This window comes from Rhinatrema bivittatum, chromosome 6 (assembly GCF_901001135.1).
Source record: "Rhinatrema bivittatum chromosome 6, aRhiBiv1.1, whole genome shotgun sequence".
NCBI lineage: Eukaryota > Metazoa > Chordata > Amphibia > Gymnophiona > Rhinatrematidae > Rhinatrema > Rhinatrema bivittatum.
Window position 1 is genome coordinate 216,617,388 of NC_042620.1, and position 18,629 is coordinate 216,636,016.

Genomic DNA, 18,629 nt, shown 5'->3' on the forward strand with positions numbered 1-18,629 from the left:
CCATGGTGAGACCGCACCTTGAATACTGTGTACAATTCTGGTCACCGCATCTCAAAAAAGATATAATTGCCATGGAGAAGGTACAGAGAAGGGCTACCAAAATGATAAGGGGAATGGAACAACTCCCCTATGAGGAAAGACTAAAGAGGTTAGGACTTTTCAGCTTGGAGAAGAGACGACTGAGGGGGGATATGATAGAGGTGTTTAAAATCATGAGAGGTCTGGAACGGGTAGATGTGAATCGGTTATTTACTCTTTCAGATAGTAGAAAGACTAGGGGGCACTCCATGAAGTTAGCATGGGGCACATTTAAAACTAATCGTTTTTACTCAACGCACAATTAAACTCTCGAATTTGTTGCCAGAGGATGTGGTTAGTGCAGTTAGTATAGCTGTGTTTAAAAAAGGATTGGATAAGTTCTTGGAGGAGAAGTCCAGTACCTGCTATTAAGTTGACTTAGAAAATAGCCACTGCTATTACTAGCAATGGTAACATGGAATAGGCTTAGTTTTTGGGTACTTGCCAGGTTCTTATGGCCTGGATTGGCCACTGTTGGAAACAGGATGCTGGGCTTGATGGACCCTTGGTCTGACCCAGTATGGCATTTTCTTATGTTCTTATGTTCTTAACTCCAGGAAATTTGAACTAAAAATCTACAACAGAAATTCAACAGAAGCCCAGAAAGCAAATCCACTACTTAAGATGGTAGCAAGGGTTTATATACTTCTAGAGTGCACCATCTGCTGTTCCCATATGGGGGAGTCAAAACCCCATCTCTACACACCAGTGGCGTAGCCACGGGTGGGCCTGGGTGGGCAGGTGCCCACCCAACTTAGACCCAGGCCCACCCAACTAGCACCGGAACTGCAAGGCTGTCGCGGGATCCCATCCCCGCGACAGCGAACAAGAGAACCCACGCCTCGCGCGCCATCACGGCACACGTGGGAAGCGCTGCTGCGGCCGTATGGCCAACCGGTCTTCCTGTTCGGGGGGGTGGGGGGGGAGTGGAAGCGCCGCACGCAGCTTCCGCTTCCTCCCCCCAATGCAGGAAGATCAGCTGCCTCTCCTGCTGCCACCCGTTCTCCTGCTATCTTCGGACCAAACGTCCCGCCGAACTTCATGTTTGGGGGAGCGGAAGCGCTGCGCACAGCTTCCACTTTCTCCCCCAGAGCAGGAAGATCAGCTGCCTCTCCTGCTGCCACCGGCCTCCTGCTATCTTCTTCGGGCGTCGGGCCGTATGGTCCGCCGATCTTCCTGCTTGGGGGGGGGAGGGAGGAAGCGGACGTTGTGCGCTGCGCTTCCGCTCCCCCCCCCCGACAGGAAGTTCGGCGGGCAGTACGGCCCGACGCCCGAAGATAGCAGGAGGCCGGTGGCAGCAGGAGAGGCAGCTGATCTTCCTGCTCTGGGGGAGAAAGCGGAAGCTGTGCACGTGCTTGAATGTGTATGTGTGGATGAGAATGGGAGTGTGTGTGGGTGAAAACTGGAGCCTGGGTGTGTATGTGGGTGAGAATGGAAGCTTGAATATGTGGGTGAATGGGAGCTCGAATGTGTGTATGTGTGGTTGAGAATGGGAGCCTGGGTTTGTGGGTGGGTGAGAATGGGAGCTTGAATGTGTGTATATATGGGTGAGAATGAGAGCCTGGGTTTGTGTGGGTGAGTGAGAATGGAAGCTTGAATATGTGGATAAGAATGGGTGCTTGAATGTGTGTATGTGTGGGTGAGAATAGTACCTTAAATGTGTATATGTATGGATGAGAATGGGAGCTTGAATATGTGTGGGTGAGACTGGGAGCATGGGTTTGTGGGTGAGAATGGGAGTCTGGGTTTATGTGTGTGGGTGAGAATGGGTGCCTGGATGTGCGTCTGTGTGTGCATAAGAATATAAGCCTGGGGAGGGGTGAGAAAGTGAGAACTTGAATGTGAGCTTGTGGGGGGGGGGGGGAGAGCATATGAGAGTGACAGCTTGAGTGTGTGAGAGGGAGTCTGTGAGAGAAAGCGTGTATGTGTGTGTGTGTGTGTGGAAGGGAAGAAGACAGTAATAGAAGAAAGACACTGAAAAAGAATTAGGAAATGAGCTATAAGGGAAAAAATGGGAAAAAGAGACCAGGACCAACTGATTAGAAAAATACAAAGATCAGACAACAAAGGTAAAAATATATATCTATATTTTGAGATGTTAGCAATTTAAATATAAGCAACACAACCGCTCTCTCAAAATTTATGGACAGGTAGGAGCCGTGTATAAAATCGTAATAATAAGAAGGCTAAAGTACCACAAATCACCGTGAATTATGTTTGTATCATTAAGTAAACCTCATACTTAGGCGTAGATGTGAATGCTATGCTGCATAATTTGGCATTATTTATCAGTAAAAAAACAACTAGTAGACCTGCATGCCTACAGCCCACCCATGTTAACCTTGTGCCCACCCAAAAAATCAATTCTGGCTACGCCACTGCTACACACTAATCTCTCTGAACCTCCCTAACAATTTAGCGCACTCCTTCTGGTAAGGAAAATCAAAGGTTCCTTACACATCCAATAATTAAAAACTCCTATATATATTTTTTTTTAAATTTAGTAAACACCAAAGAATTTATTTATTGTTTATTTTTATTTGCTTTATATTCCGCCTTTCAGCCACTTCGAAGTAGATAACATTCAGGCATTGTAGGTAATAAATAGATTAAAAATAAAATAAAAATAAATATTTCAAAATGACATTTGCAGCAAGTAACACCCAAGTAATAAAATCGATAGGGTTCAAAGTAATTGCTCACTCTCTATACCTGGAAACTTTTGACTTACAGTCACCCTGAGATTGTTGTGAATTAGTGGGAGGGGAAGGGAGGTGGACAAACTTTCTCCTCTCTCATAGGCACACACATGTTCATCCTCACACTCATATACACTCACATAGACACACACACACACTGTCTCTGTCAAATTCACAGCATTCATAGATACACACACATTCACTCCCTCTCTGATACTCAAACACACACACACACACACACAAACACACGCTAGCTCCCTCTCACTCAGGCATACACATACACACAGGATGGATTCCTTTTGCTGAGGCACACACACATATACACAAATAGGCTGGATCCCTCTCTCTTAGGAACACACAAATATACAGGCTGGCTCCCTCTCTCTCAAGCATACACACACACACACACACACACACACACAAACAGACTGGATCCCTCTCTCTTAGGAAGACACAAACACACAGGCTGGCTCCCTCTCTCTCAGGCACACATTCTTAGAAACATACACACATGCTCCCTCTCTCAAACAAACACAGACACGTGCATACTCCCTACCTAGCAGCCCATGGGACCTCTTTCAATTGGGCTGCCAGATGGGATGAGATCCCCTTGGCAGCTGTGGACTTCGTCCAGTTGGGCTGTCAGGCAGGATGCAGTCTCTGGTGCCTGTGGGGCTTCCTCCACTTACGCCTCCAGGTGGGATGTGATTCCCCAGCAGCTGTGGTGTCTCTTCTTAACTTGACACGTATAAATTAAGAACTGTTGATTTTATGATGAATTCTTCAAATTAATATTCAACCGATCATCATATTCTACCATCAAAGTTTACCGAAGCCTGTTAGGTTAACAGACGGTGAGACCTCATATGTACTATGGCAGGCTATTAAATGTATGCCCCTCAACGCCAGTAGTTTAATCTTGCGGTGATAAACTTAATATTACACCGTCTGAAACTTTATAATCATTGGTCTCACTGTCTATTAGAAGTACTGACACTTTGTGTCCGTGAAACGTTATTGCATAGGCAGTAGATAGGAAAACCACTTATCGTAGCAGGTAGTGCAGTGGGGATGTATCACTGGCGTGTTAGCCCGACACGGCTCGTGTTTCTGGAGAACCTTCTTCAGGGGCTGCAGTGTTGCCAGTACTGTGAATATAATAAAGCAAAGTTAATGCGTCCTGAATTCAAACAAACTGATTCCTGCACTGATAGAAAACGATAACCTACTGTTCCCAAAACTGCCGGTGCGTTCTGCTACTCGGCTGCGGCTAAAGTCAGGCAGCAGGATCCGCCATGTTCAAATCCTAGTTATATACCCAGCGTTACAGGTAGAAATCAATTAGTAGTGACGTCAAAACAATTAGCTGGAACCAGTACTGTAATTGGTAGTTAATTAAATGAGGGATGACCATTCCACTGAGTCATTGAGACCTGACGGTGTTTGGGATTCTAAAGTGAAAGAAGATTTTCACTTTAGAATTTTCACTTTAGAATCCCAAACACCGTCAGGTCTCAATGACTCAGTGGAATGGTCATCCCTCATTTAATTAACTACCAATTACAGTACTGGTTCCAGCTAATTGTTTTGACGTCACTACTAATTGATTTCTACCTGTAACGCTGGGTATATAACTAGGATTTGAACATGGCGGATCCTGCTGCCTGACTTTAGCCGCAGCCGAGTAGCAGAACGCACCGGCAGTTTTGGGAACAGTAGGTTATCGTTTTCTATCAGTGCAGGAATCAGTTTGTTTGAATTCAGGACGCATTAACTTTGCTTTATTATATTCACAGTACTGGCAACACTGCAGCCCCTGAAGAAGGTTCTCCAGAAACACGAGCCGTGTCGGGCTAACACGCCAGTGATACATCCCCACTGCACTACCTGCTACGATAAGTGGTTTTTCCTATCTACTGCCTATGCAATAACGTTTCACGGACACAAAGTGTCAGTACTTCTAATAGACAGTGAGACCAATGATTATAAAGTTTCAGACGGTGTAATATTAAGTTTATCACCGCAAGATTAAACTACTGGCGTTGAGGGGCATACATTTAATAGCCTGCCATAGTACATATGAGGTCTCACCGTCTGTTAACCTAACAGGCTTCGGTAAACTTTGATGGTAGAATATGATGATCGGTTGAATATTAATCTTCTTAACTTGAGCCATGAGTTTCTTTTGGGCTGGGCACAATAGAATTCCCATCACCCCAGTGGCCCTGTGGCCTCCTCCTTAACTATGCTGCTGGGCAGGATGGGATCCCCCAGTGGGCGTGGGTTCTCTCTTTGGCTAAATCAATTCAGTCTCTGGCAGTGGTCCCCAGACTGCCACCCCCCTCAGGGTCACTATCATGTGCAAGTGCACTGTGGATAACGCCAGGCCTGTGTCTTCTCTTAGGCACAACTTCCTTATGTTAGTTTTATATCTCTTACTCTGTAACATGTAGACATGGAAAATCTGCATTTTCATAACCTTGAGACAAAACCTTTGCTGTTACACAGGATGAGAAATTTAGAACGATGGTGGTAATAAAGTGATGATGATAATGGCAAAGCAGAGGAAACAATTCCTAGCAGTATGTAGAAATAAAAATGTATCCAATTGTGATAAACTACATGGCAAATTAGCCTGAGCTGTTACTTTCTGGAAATCTTTTTCATTTCTTTCCATTACTTTTTTTTTTTATTATTTTTATTTTTTGCTAATTTTCCTTTCAGAAATCACATTTATTTCAAATCAGATGGTTACCCTCAGGTTGTTGACCTTTATTTTGCCCATCTGGAGAACAAATGAAGCAGGAAAGATCGCAATATGAGATATTAGGCAGAAGTGCTTCTTGGGTTTTTTTGGAAGCTTTAGTTCGAACATTTATTTTCCCCTTAAGGCATCACAGGCTATATATTTTATAACTCTACTATAAAGAAAACCAGCAGTGTGCTCAAGCTTCTCATTTTTCAGGCAGCACAGTGACTGGGAAGTGAAGTGCATCCAGGACCAACAGGCTGAAAATACTGGAGCTGAATCGTGCAATGCAACAGGTCTGAACTCGCTTAAGTATTCTGTATGAGAAATCTACTGCAAGTTACATATAGTTAATGTTTTTACACCATACACATAGCAAATTATTTTTAACAAGGATATGAACAAAGAAGTCTAGCAATATAAATAACTTATAAGTCAGATGTACTAAGTATTTTCCCATAGACACAAAATGGCAGAAGCTCCTTAGTACTTAGTGAAGAATCATAAATGTTCAGATGTATAATTTGCATGGAAATTTCTCTCTCTCACAGACACAAAATCATTTATATTCACACATATAACAGACCTTCCAGTCATTACAATTTAGCTTTGGGTGAATCCTTAGTTTCATTAGAGCAGAATAGGTTAGTGAATGGGGAGGTTACCATTCAAATGCAGCCTCTTCCTTTGAAGGTACTGGAATGGACATCCCCCTGGAAAGGCTTCTTAAGCAGCACTCTCCTGAGAGACTGTGGGCAGTCTCTTATGGTTTGCTTGAAGTTAGGAGGTAGCAGTGACATAACCATGGGTGGGCATGGCCCATCCACTTTGGGCTCAGACCCACCCAACCAGGGCTGTCTGACACCAGAGCTGCAAGGCCATCGCAGGATCCCATCCTCATGATGGCAAAGAAGAGGCCTGGAGCAGCAAGGCCATCACAGGTTCCCATTCCCATGACGGCGAAGAGGAGAGCTGGAGCAGCAAGGCCATTGCAGGATCTCATCCCTGCGACAGCGGAAGTAGGAGTTTGGCTACCGCTTTGCCTAATGAAAAGGCCCCATGTGTATGTGGGTGAGAATGGGAGCTTGAATGTGTGTCTGTGGGTGAGAATGGGAGCCTGTGTGTATGTGTGTGGATTAGAATGGAAGCCTGGGGGTGTGTGTGGGTGAGAATGGGAGCCTTGGTGTGTGTGTATCTGAGTGAGACTGGGAGCCTGAGTGTGCATCTGTCTGTGTGAGAATGGGAGCCTGGGTGTGCATATGTGTATATAAAAATGGGAACCTGGGTATGCATCTGTGTGTGTGAGAATGTGTTTGTGATAGAACATGTGAGAGTGAGAGCTTGTGTATGTGTGTGTATAGAAAATGTGAGAGTGAGAGCTTGTGTCTGTGTGTCTATGTTAGAGTATAAGAGAGTGAGAGCTTTTGTTTGTGGTAGAGCATGTGAGAGTGAGAGCTTGTGTGTGTGTGTGTGTGTAGAAAATGTGAGGGTAAGAGCTTGTGTATGTGAGGGAGTCTGTGAGAGAAAGCATGAGCCTCTGTGTGTGTGTGAAGTAGGAGGTGAAAAAGGCAATAGGAGAAGAAACAGAATGAGAACAGAGACCCTAAAAAGTAATTAGGAAATGACCAAAAAGGAAAAAGTGGGGAAAAAAGAGACTGGGACCAACTGATTAGAAAAAATATAAACATCAGACAACAAAGGTAAAAAAAATATATTTTGAGCTTTTAGCAATTGGAATATGCCATCTTTGGGAACATGCATTTCTTATATTTTTGTATTTGCTCTTTCTTCAGTATTCTATTGTTCAGAGTCTAGTTTCTCAGGCTTTCTATTTTGGTTTTGTCTGCATGTTTCTGTTTCTTATTTGTAGTTTCTTAATTCTATATTAGGTAAGGGTAATCTCTGTTTTGCCTGTTTGTGAGAGTGACTGAAGTGCATTATTTCTGCTAGCATGTAGTTGTTGCGCAGGAGGTGGACCCTTGGGCCAAGGGGGGTTGGCACTACCCGTAGGGCAGGCCCTATGAGTCCCCACCGTCGGCAGGTGGAGCTGGCTGACTGACGGAGGCCGCCTGGAGCTCCGCCAATACCAGCCCTTGTTCACCGCAGGTTGAGCCCTTGGGTACCGGGGCTGGTTGGACTTAGGTGGGCCTCCATCCGAGGTCTTCGGAGGGATGATGAGGAGGTCAGCCAGGGCCGGTAGTGGCAGTAGAAGTAGGTGGTCTGAACTGGACAAGGTGGAGTCCCAGAGACCCAGGCACCAATGAGAACAGGAGGGAGACAGGGGGTACCCAAGTAAGAACAGGCCGAAGCCTGAGAGGCCAAGTCCAGAGTGAGTTCAGCAGGAGCATCGTAGAGCAGGCTGGAGTCAGGGTAGGTGGCAGGCAAGGAAGAGTGGCAAGACAAGCGTATATGAAAACCAAGAGTCAGCTGGAGAATGGTCAGGCAAGGCAAAGGTCAAGTCAAGAGATGCGCAAGAATGTAGTCAGATGTAGCAGGGGTCAAAGCCAGGAGACAATCAGTAGCGAGGTCAGATGAAGCAGAAGTCAAAGCTAGGAGTCAATGAGTAGCGTGGTCAGATGAAGCAGAGGTCAAAGCCAGGAGTCACTCAGTACCGGACAAGCAGGGTAGACACAGGACACAGGAGCAGGAACGGATACGAGGATCAGGAACAGGAACAAGGATGAAGCAGGAACAAGTCAGGAACCAGGAACACGGAGGAAATGCAGGAACCGCAACTAAGCGCACGACTAGTTTGGAGACCTGTTGACAAGGCAGGGAAGCACTGGCAGGGCCCTGCCTTAAGTACCAGCACCCAGTGACGTCATCATCTGGGGCTGCGGAGTGGTTTCCCACCGCGGCCCCTTGTTACGGATCGGCTCCGGTGGAGGAAGGAGTTAACAATCTGTTACGAATCGGCTCCTGAGGTAGGAGGAGTTAGCAATCTGTTATGCTCTACTCCTCAAGAAGGGAGGAATTAGCAATCTGTTATGAACTGGCTCCTGTTGAAGGAGGAGTTAGCAATCTGATATGCTCAGCTCCTGTAGAGGGAGTAGTTAACAATCTGTTAAGGTATAGACTGTGGAGTAGCAATCTGTTATGAATCTGTTGCTGAAGACTCCTGATGGGGAAGGAGTAGCAATCTGTTACCAGCTGAGTGCTTGGAGAGGGCACCCAGCTGTATAGGAATGTAGATAGGTGGATCCTTGGGCTGATGGCAGATGACGGCGCCCCCAGGAGGATATCCTGAAAGGGACCACCGGCTAGGCTTGGGTATGGAGACAGACACAGATAGTTCTTTTATTAGACAGGTTAGTAGAACCACCAGAGGTGGCAGTAGTGAGCTGATATGCCCGGCAGGGCTGAAGTCCCTCAGGAACTGGAACAGCGATCCCAGGGTTGCTGAGCTATAAAGAAACTATAGATAGTGAGTAGACAGGGTATGCTGTGTTCATAGCCTAACTGGATGACAAAACTCACATAAGGTCTTAAGGAAGCTCAGTAGCTGGAAAGGGTTAGGCCCTCGAGGAGTGAGTACCTGGTTCCAGGGAAAGCTCTGAAAGAGCGATGGTAACTCACAATTGTCTGTATCTGCAATAGCTTCCAGGCAGTAGAGAATCTTCAGAGTGTTCAGGAAATGGGCCCTCGAGGAGCGAGTACCGGTTCCTATCTGCAATCTGAAATAAAGAAAAGAGAGCGAGGCCCCCGAGGAGCAGGTACCCCTGGCAAGTCCGAGGAGGCAGAGTAGCTTGGGAAAAAAGCCAAAGCAATCCCCAGCAATCTCCTTGCTAACTCGATTCGTTAGCGAATTCTGAGACCTTTTATATTGGAAGATGATGATGTCTTCTCAGGGGGACGCCCCCAAGGTTCGCGCCCTTGCTGATACATCAATCGGAGCGTGTGCGCCCTACGTCATCAGGCAACATGGCGGATCTGCAGCGTCATGCTGGTCCGGGGACGCTGGAGGGAGATGGCAAGAAGACGTCGTGGCAGCCAACCGCCCATCAGACCCGGAGGGAGTCGCCACAGAGGTAAAGAGGGCAGAGTGAGGGCGTCGAGCAGCGATGGACGCAACACCCCTTTAAAGGTTAAGCTGATGTGCGTGCGTGCGCCTAAGGAGGGGTGCGGCATGAGATGGTGGTGTCTCCCCGCGGGCCACGTGGGGAGGCCCACCGCAGAGCTGAGACATCCGCTGCAGAGCTGGGAGCATGGGGAGCGGCCCGGACACGGAGGCGGCTGCCCACGGCTGCAAGAGAAGCAGAACTAGGCGCTGGAGCAGGTGAACGGGAGTAAGAGGGTCCGGCCGTTATTCCAGAAGGTGATGTATTAATGTTCTAGGGCCTGGTATAGTATTTTGCATTGCTGCTTTTTCATAAGGTTACTGAGTCCTGGGAGTCAGTGCTGGGACTGTATGGTATGGCAAAGTTCTAGATGTCTCTTTTTTTTCAGGAGTTTGTGTTACTTCACAACATGTTTAGCAATGGAGGGCTATTTTTTGCTGAGGAGACACCAGAATTTGAATATTTTTTTTTTCATGTTGGTTGTAATGTGAATTCTCGTAGCTCTGCTCTGCACCTGTTCTGATGATTAATGCTATTTTATTGTAGTTATAATGATTTCTGGCTTTCTGCAAAGAAGGTTCATGAAAGAATACATTGGTTTTTATTTTATTACATGATTGGTTGGATCTGTTTGTTTATTTTCTTTACTTTTTTCATGATATACTTGTGCATTTATAAACTGCAATAAATATAAAATAAATTAGTAAAGAATGATTAATAAGGAATTTTTAATGCTGGTAAGTGCTTGAAATAATTGAAGTAAAATGCTTTAAAGTTTCACACATGATGCATAATGGCTGTTGCAAACTTCTTAGAAAGCCATTGTAGGGTGCAATGCCAGTATATGGCATTATCTATATAAATAAAAATGTAAATGTTCGTATGTTCAAAATCTTAAATCTCTGAAAGTTTTTCACTGATTGCTTTGAAATTTTGACACAACATTGCATTCGAGTACGCGCGTGTTTTTATATACCTATATTATATAGATGTCACACCTGTGACAGGTAAAAACATGCTTTTTTGGAAAAACAGTGCCATCTGTTGGACGTGCAAGCAACACACGCTATCTACAATATAAATAGGTTCTGACCGATGGCCCGCAAATGCGCAGTAGAGAGTAGCTCTACCGCGCATGTATGGACCATTGAGCTCTGCGCTACGTGCTGGGTGTCACAGAGGGGAGGAAGAAAGGGCAGATGAGTCGCCGCTCCGAGAAACGGCTCAGCTTGTTCCTCCCCCGCTGGGGAAGGGGGGAGGGAGTAAGGACTGCCAGATAGTTACACACAGGAGGAGGAAAGGGTAGAAGAGTCACTGAGCCAGTCCGTCCACCGCCGGGGAATGGGGGGAGGGAGTTGGGACAGCTGGAGCAGAGCAAATGCAGTAGAAAGCGGCTGTGTAGATATCACAAGCAGCTGCAGCCAAAGCAGCCAAAGCACAAAGAGCTGAACAGGGAACAGCTCCCCCTCCTCCCCCACCCCCTGAGTCCCGCAGATAAGGAGAAGCCAAGTAAATATCCCGCAACTGCAGGGGGGCGGGGGAGGGGGAAGGCAGTGCTGTCAACCCGCCCGTGGGTCTCAGTCGCCACGGGAAGAGTTTACATGGGCATCGCTCCACCCCCACTCCCAGCAAAGCACCGTGATGAAAGTGAAAGCCAGAGCCCTGCTCCCTCCTCCCTCTCAAGCCCCCGATCAGATTTCTTAAAGGCAGAGGTCTCCCAGAAAGAGCAAAGTAAGCTAGGCAACGAGTCCCAAATCTGTTGCAGTGCCTGCTGCCTGCCCTTTGTGAGGGGGGGGGGGGGGGTGGAGTGTTTTCCTCACTCTCCCAGACACAACTGGCATGGGAACTTTGCAAGCTGTTGCAAGTGCAGAGCAAAGACTTAGGTGGGGAGGGGACAAAAATCCTGCCCGTTTTAACTGTGTGAGAGAGAAGTGTGGTAATGTGCGCTGAAGGCGAGTGTGAGTGCCAGAGAGAGAGGGAGACTACGTGAGGGATTGTATATGTGTGTGAGAGGGATTGGGCGTGCGTGTGTGAGGGACAGAGGGAGAGTGTATGTGCAAGAGAGAGAGAGAGAGAGGAAGCCTGTAGCAATGAAGACACCTCAGACAGTATTCAGGGTGAAGCGTGCTCCTGGCTTCTGGGAAGCCTCTCCTTTTATTGTAAAATGATTACATAGCATTGCATTGGATACATACGTCACATATTTACTGCTATAATATTTTCCACCATAAATGTTTATGCTGACCTTTTACTACGTGGGTGCAAAGAGGTGCAAGCGGTCAATCTTCAGGCAGGGAGGGGGGAGGTCATTAGCTGGTCATGAGGCAGTTGCACTGAGCTATCTAGGTGTGAAAAACCACATAAATGCAAGTAGGTCATGAACTATTCTGGAGCTGCAAAAAGCTTGCACTAGATATGTTTCTTGCAGTTTTCCTGTTAGCTGGTGACAAGAAATCTGTTTATTTGCTATAGCTTACTGCGGTCGGAGCATGACATTTTCTTTACACTAAGCGTAGGCCCAAGGAAAAAACAGACGTGGGACAGACGTTAGCTCTCTGACGTGGCTTGCCATCAGTCAGAAAGCCAAACTTCTAACCCCAACAGAAGCCTATGTAGGGGGCTGTATGAGAGAGATATTCTCTACCCCCCCCCCCCAGCTCTCCACTTATAGGTTACAGTGGAAGGGGTTCAGTGTAGAGGGGAATGGGAGAGCAAAGGAGTTGGGGCCTGTAAGGATAGAGTGAAAGGGGCCTGAACCTGTCCCTCTGCCACCAGGGAAGGGGGGAGGGAGTTGGGATGGCAGGACCATTACGCCTCGTGAGATCCCCCTCGGCCACCGCCACCGCCTCTGGCTTTTCGTGGTGCTGGGGGGGAGGGGGAGGAGCGGAGCAGAGCAAAAACGTAGGAGGAGAAGGGACAAAAATCTCGCCCGTTTTAACGGGCTTAACGGCTTGGACTACATATTTTACGATTCCATTTCAATGTTTCCGATTGCATTGTTAAATTGAATTTTCATAGATTTCGATTCATTTTCATTTTGATTTAATTATTTCGTGTGGCATTGCGTTGGAATTGAGCTGTGTCGTTACCATACCGTTCATTTAGTGAGTATAGTTTATGTTTTTTCTTTTTTCATTCTTTTTCATTTCTAGAATTATGCGGTTTACATCTAGACACGGATTGCTTCTCACACGGACAATTATATGTTGCGTGTTCTACAGTCGGCAAACCTGACAATCTCTATATCTGCACAGACAATGGAACAACAAAAAATATTGTATACCCACAAGCATTGTGAAATTAAACATATTCGAAACGTGCGCTTTCTCTTTTCTTTCTTTTCCATTTAACCAGACTGAGCCACAGCAACGTGTGGCCGGGTACAGCTAGTTTATCAATAAAACGACAACTAGTGGGTCTCAGACCTGCATGCCTACAGCCCACCCATGTTAACCTTGTGCGCACCAAAAAAAATCAGTTCTGGCTACGCCACTGGGAAGTAGTAAGGAGCTTTTCTCTGAGTTGTATTTTTCAGGCCCAGTCAGAGGAGTCAGGCCCACCCTGCTTGGGGATCCTGATCAGGGTTGGAAGAGTATTCCTTCCAGTCCACTGGCTGGTTGGGATTTCCCTCTGGGTTGATTTTTCTGGTTGTGTGACACTTTTGTTTTGTGGTAGGAGCCTTGTGAGACCCTGGGTATCACCTGGATTCAGGGCATGGGGAACCCTGTGTTGGGGCAGCCCAGGTGAGGGCAGGACCTGCCCTCCATACCCTCAATGAGAATGGAGGAATGGTAGTGATCTGCTGCAGGGAAGAACTCCGGTGTTAAATTCTATTGAAGGGGAAAGGACTTCAGTTTTGAGATCCAGGAGGAAGATTTCGGGCTGCCCCTTCCTTCCTGCATTGGAGCAGGGTAAGCTGCCTGTCCTAGGGATCCCTCCCATCTGGTACCCGGAGAGAAAGAGAAAAACAAGACAATGAACAGAGATCATCTAACTGTGAGTAAGAGCAAAACTGAAACCATTGAGGACACTAATCAGGAGTCTTCCCCTTCTGGGGAGAGAGAGAGAGAGAGAGAGAGAGAGAGAGAGAGAAAAATTGGACTCTCTGCGCAGAGACTATTTAACCATTTTACCAGTTGGAAGGGTTTGTTCCTGCCCAACCAAAGGAATCCCCTGCCCACCTGGGAACTCCAATTAGCTAAGCCCTGGAGGCTGGATGTTTCCCTTGCTCTGGTGTTGAAATTCATGTACAGGCAGAGGGAAGAACTGTAAGAAAGAGAAAAGGCAATTGTGGAGCTGAGGATTTTGTTATTACTGCAATTTTTCAACCTGATTACCCATCAGTAAAAAACTTTATTTTGGATACTAACTCAGCGACTCCTGCATGGTTTTCGGGCACAGACTGCACACACAATGATAATAACACTTACCCATCTCTCAGGGATCAGGATGTACACGAGGGGCACCCTTAGCACCCTGGGCCTTGAAAGGGGTTCGCTTTCCCCCATTAAAAAAGATCCACCCCTGGGGATGAATTGGTTTATTCAAGCTAGCTCGAGGACCCAGTCCCAAGGAGACATAAAATCTTTTATGGCCCCCATCAGAGTGCAGTCCAAATCTTGGAATGGAGTTACACACGTAACACATATACATTAAAGGGAAGGTACAAAAGGGGCTTCTGCTGCTCCTTCCTGGATAGTATGTCTAAGCAACTCAAAGAAGGCTTGCCAGCCTGAAGCTGGATGGGCATTTCCTTCACGTTCCACATTTAGCATTACTTAGTGGTTATCAGGGACTGCAGGACAAGTAGCGGCTAATATATCCTGGCTGAGAACATCCTCTTTGTGGTATGCCCAGGTCCAAATGGCCGTGAGTGATGAGGGATCTGGCCTGGATCCTCCACCCTGCCACCTGTGTCATGGAGCAAACCCCCAACAAAAGAGATTTTTATTGAAATAAAATGAAACAGCATGGAACATAAGATTTTTAAAGACAAAATTAACCCAACAAACTATTAATAACATATTGTAGCAGAGAACAAAATATGTAGCATAATCCTGGAAGAATGCTATGAGGCATATGTAGGCAAGGCCTTGTAGAGACTGCTGCAATGGCTGTTTCCCCTAATGACTGTGTGGATTTAGGGAGGATAACTTTCAAACTACTATGCGCAGTGGCATATATGTGAGTACATGGCTGCGCATAGTTTTACCATAATATTTTAAAACCCACGATTATCACATGCTCAAGTATTATAAAACATGCGGTTTCTTAATATGCAGGCCTCATTTGTATGAAATTAATGGTGCTTCTAAAAATACTGGGTGAAATCCAAGAATGTGCCAATCTCACTTAATACTATGAGCTATTAAAGTGGCTTTATTTGAATGTTGTAATACATAGACATTTTGATAATGTCCCTCCTATTCCAGTATGTCAAAAGTGCATTACAGTCCGAAAAATGGACCTGCCAATATGCTGTACAAATCACAGTCAATGGGTAGCCCCTTTCAAAAAAGCATTGGGCCAAATAATAGGATTGTATTTTAAAATCTTGTTCATGATGAACAAATTCCTTCTATTTCTAAAGAATTGGCTTACTGGGAGACCCATCTTAAAGGCGTTTGGATGAAAACTATGATACATAAGGAAGTTATTGTGCTCAACATCCTTACAAAAAATAGTAGTGTCCAATCTGGCTTCCTTCTTGACAATTTGAATATCTAAAAACAAGATCTGTTGTATAGTGAAAGATATAATGAATTTTAAAAAAGGATTACAATCATTTCGCCAACTGACAAATTGAAACAAAAGAGATACTGATGAATTCCTTAAAAAGAAAGATCATTAATATGAATCCAAAAAGTGACATGTGAAAAATAGTGGGATGGATAAATGTAATCTTCTTTTATAACGAACGTAATTCAAGATAGAAGAAATTAATAAAGAAGTACCTCCATTCTTAAAGTAATATGGGTAATAACCGTCTTTCTGGTTATAACTCAAGCTATGCACTAGTACCATTTTAACTTTATATGCAGCTGTTCATTTTTAATATATTTTCTTACTTTTTGATATTTTTTAATTTTTTTATGCAAATAAAATCTTTCATAACTGATATTGATCAATCTTTCAAATGCCACAACCCCCCAATATAAAATCTATTTTATATTGTGCCGGAGGTGGACCCTTGGGCCGAGGTGGGGTTGAAGCTACCCATAGGAGGGATCCTACAGGTCCCCACCATCAGCAGGCAGAGAGGGCTGATGGACGGAGGCCGGCTGGCACTTCACCAATACCAGCCCTCATTCCCCACGGGTTGAGCCTTTGGATGCCGGGGCCAGCTGGACTTAGGTGGCCTCCGTCAGTGGTCGTTGATGGGTGGATTGAGGTCAAGCCAGAGGCAGCAACTGGTGTAGGTATCAGTCTGTACTGGACAAGGCAGAGTCCCGGGGACCCAGGCGCCAATAGGAACACAGTCTGATAGAGGGTGCCCGAACATGAGCAGGCCAAAGCCTGAATGAACCACATCCAGGACAAAGGCTGAAGAGGCGTCTTGAAGCAAGCTGGGTTCTGGGTTGGCAGCAGTCTGGAAGCAGTGGCAAGCAAGGATGAGGTCTAGACGAGGAGAGAGCCAAATGATGGTCAGACGAAGCGGACGTCCAGGTCTGGAGAGAAAAGGAATGGTGTGGTCAGGCAATGCAGAGGTCCAGGGCTGGAGAGAGGCAATGGAGTAGTCAGGCAATGCAGAGGTCTGGGACTGGAGAGAGGCAACGGAGTAGTCAGGCAATGCAGAGGTCCGGGGCTGGAGAGAGGCAATGGAGTAGTCAGGCAATGCAGAGGTCTGGGACTGGAGAGAGGCAATGGCGTCATCAGGCAATGCAAGTTCAAACCAGGTAGCAATCCAAAGGAGAGATGAAGGTACAGGAACACCGGAACAAGGAAACAGGAATAAAGGCAATCAGAATAGGGAACCAGGAACAGAAGAAGCAACGAGTACTCGACTAGCGAGGGGACCTGTTGTAAAGGCAATTTGAGAGAGCAGAGCCCGGCCTTATATACCGGAGCTTAGCCAACATCATCATCCGGGGCCGTGGCCAGGTTCCCGCCGCGGACCCTATTTAAAGGATCAGCTGTGCACGCGCGAGCGCCTAGGGAGGGACGCAGCATTGGTCGGGACAGCATCTCTCCGTGGGCCACGCAGAGATGCCCGACGTGGAGCATCAGGAACTGTAGCAGAGCCAGAGGTCCCAGGGGTGGCTCGAAGACAGAACTGGCAGCCCGCAGCTGCCAGAGATGAGGGACCAGGTGCTGGATCACTTTGAGAGAGGTGAGGGGGCCGAGCCACGGGTCTGCCGCGGCCGGCATGCATAACATTGCTTGAGGTTGCACCATGGCACAGAGGCTCACACATTTGCTGTTTCTATTCTTCAGTCTGAAAGGTCTTCAGAATGGCTGGAGGGCTACCCCCAAGATCCACCAGAGGGCTGTCTGGCCCTGACCATTTGCCAAGGCCATGAGGTTCGTGAACGCATCCCCATGATGGGCCATCGCTGCTTTGAGCCACCAGATACAAGTGCAAAACGTAGAATTGATTGGTCTCCTACACCAGGTCATGCAACAGGTTCAGCAGAAATTTGATCAAGTAAAAGATTCATTCATGTCTCAGAGTCTAGATATGATGCAAATTCCATGTCCGGCTTCTGCTCCACTGCCTTTCTTGGAGGAGGGGGGGGGGGGGGGGGGACTGCACCAGCACCCATCCAGGCTGTGGAACCCATGATTCAACTTCCTCCACCTCCAAGGTATAGTGGTGATCCTAAGGGGTACAGAGGATTTCTCAATGTCTGCAAGACTCAATGTCAGCCAACTCATTTTTTTTCTGATTGTGTTAGGATTACCTATATTCTTTCCTTGTTGGATGGCCCTGCTCTTGCCTGGGCTTCTCCCTTGTGGTAACCACATAATACACTTCTCAAAAATCTGGATAATTTCATGCAAAATTTCACTTGATCTTTGATCAGCACAGATGTGTTTTGTTGTCTGCCATGGAACTCCTTCATACCCTCTAAGGCACGTGCTCAGTCAGAGAATACGCAGTTGAATTTCATACTTTACCCTCTGAACTCAGGTGGGGCAAAAATAGCCAAATCATCATTTTCTGGCAAGATCTGTCCGGAAGAATCAAAGCTGAATTAGCAGCTTGTGAACTTCTTCTATCCCTCGAAGCACTTATTGCCCTAGCTATTCATATAGATCTAAGATTACAAGAACATGCTCGTGAAAAAAAGAATTCCCAGCAGACCATTCCAGTGGTTCCCAGACTTCCAGATTCCCTGCAGATTATTTCAGATCCTCCAAGGGTGGCGGCATCCGAAGAATCTATGCAATTGGGTAATACCTGACTCTCGCTTGATGAGAGACAAAGGAGAAAAGCACACAACCTTTGTCTCTACTGTGCTGCATCAGACCACCCTCCTGCTTCGTCTCCACAGCTAATGAAGCTAATGATACAGGTGTGTCTCTCCTTTGGAAAACACACAGTTCAGACTAAAGCCTTAGTAAACTCTGGAGCCAGGAGCAACTTTATCCAGGAGTCATTGCTACCTCAATGTGGTTACCCTACTACCAGTTTAACCACCCCTTGTGTCATTTCATCTATCTATGGAGAACCCCTACCTGGTCATGTGACCACGGTTTCCTTGCCCATTACAGTATAGATTGGGCTCACCAAGAGGAACATTGGTTCTATGTACTACCTAAAGCATCCAGCCCTCTTATACTTGGACTACCCTGGCTGAGTCTCCATCAACCATGCATTGATTGGAGCAGCTTACAGATTAATGAATGGGGCCCATCGAGTCAGGAGAATTCTACTGTCTGGAATATCTTGCCTGAACTATCAGAGTTGCCACTCCAATATACATCCTGCTCTTATGTGAATTCTGAACATGTGGTTTTCCTGCTAAATGATCTTCCATCCATCAATCAGGACCAGCCTCGGCCTCCAGCCAGGTCATCAATCTCATCTTTAGCCACAGCCAC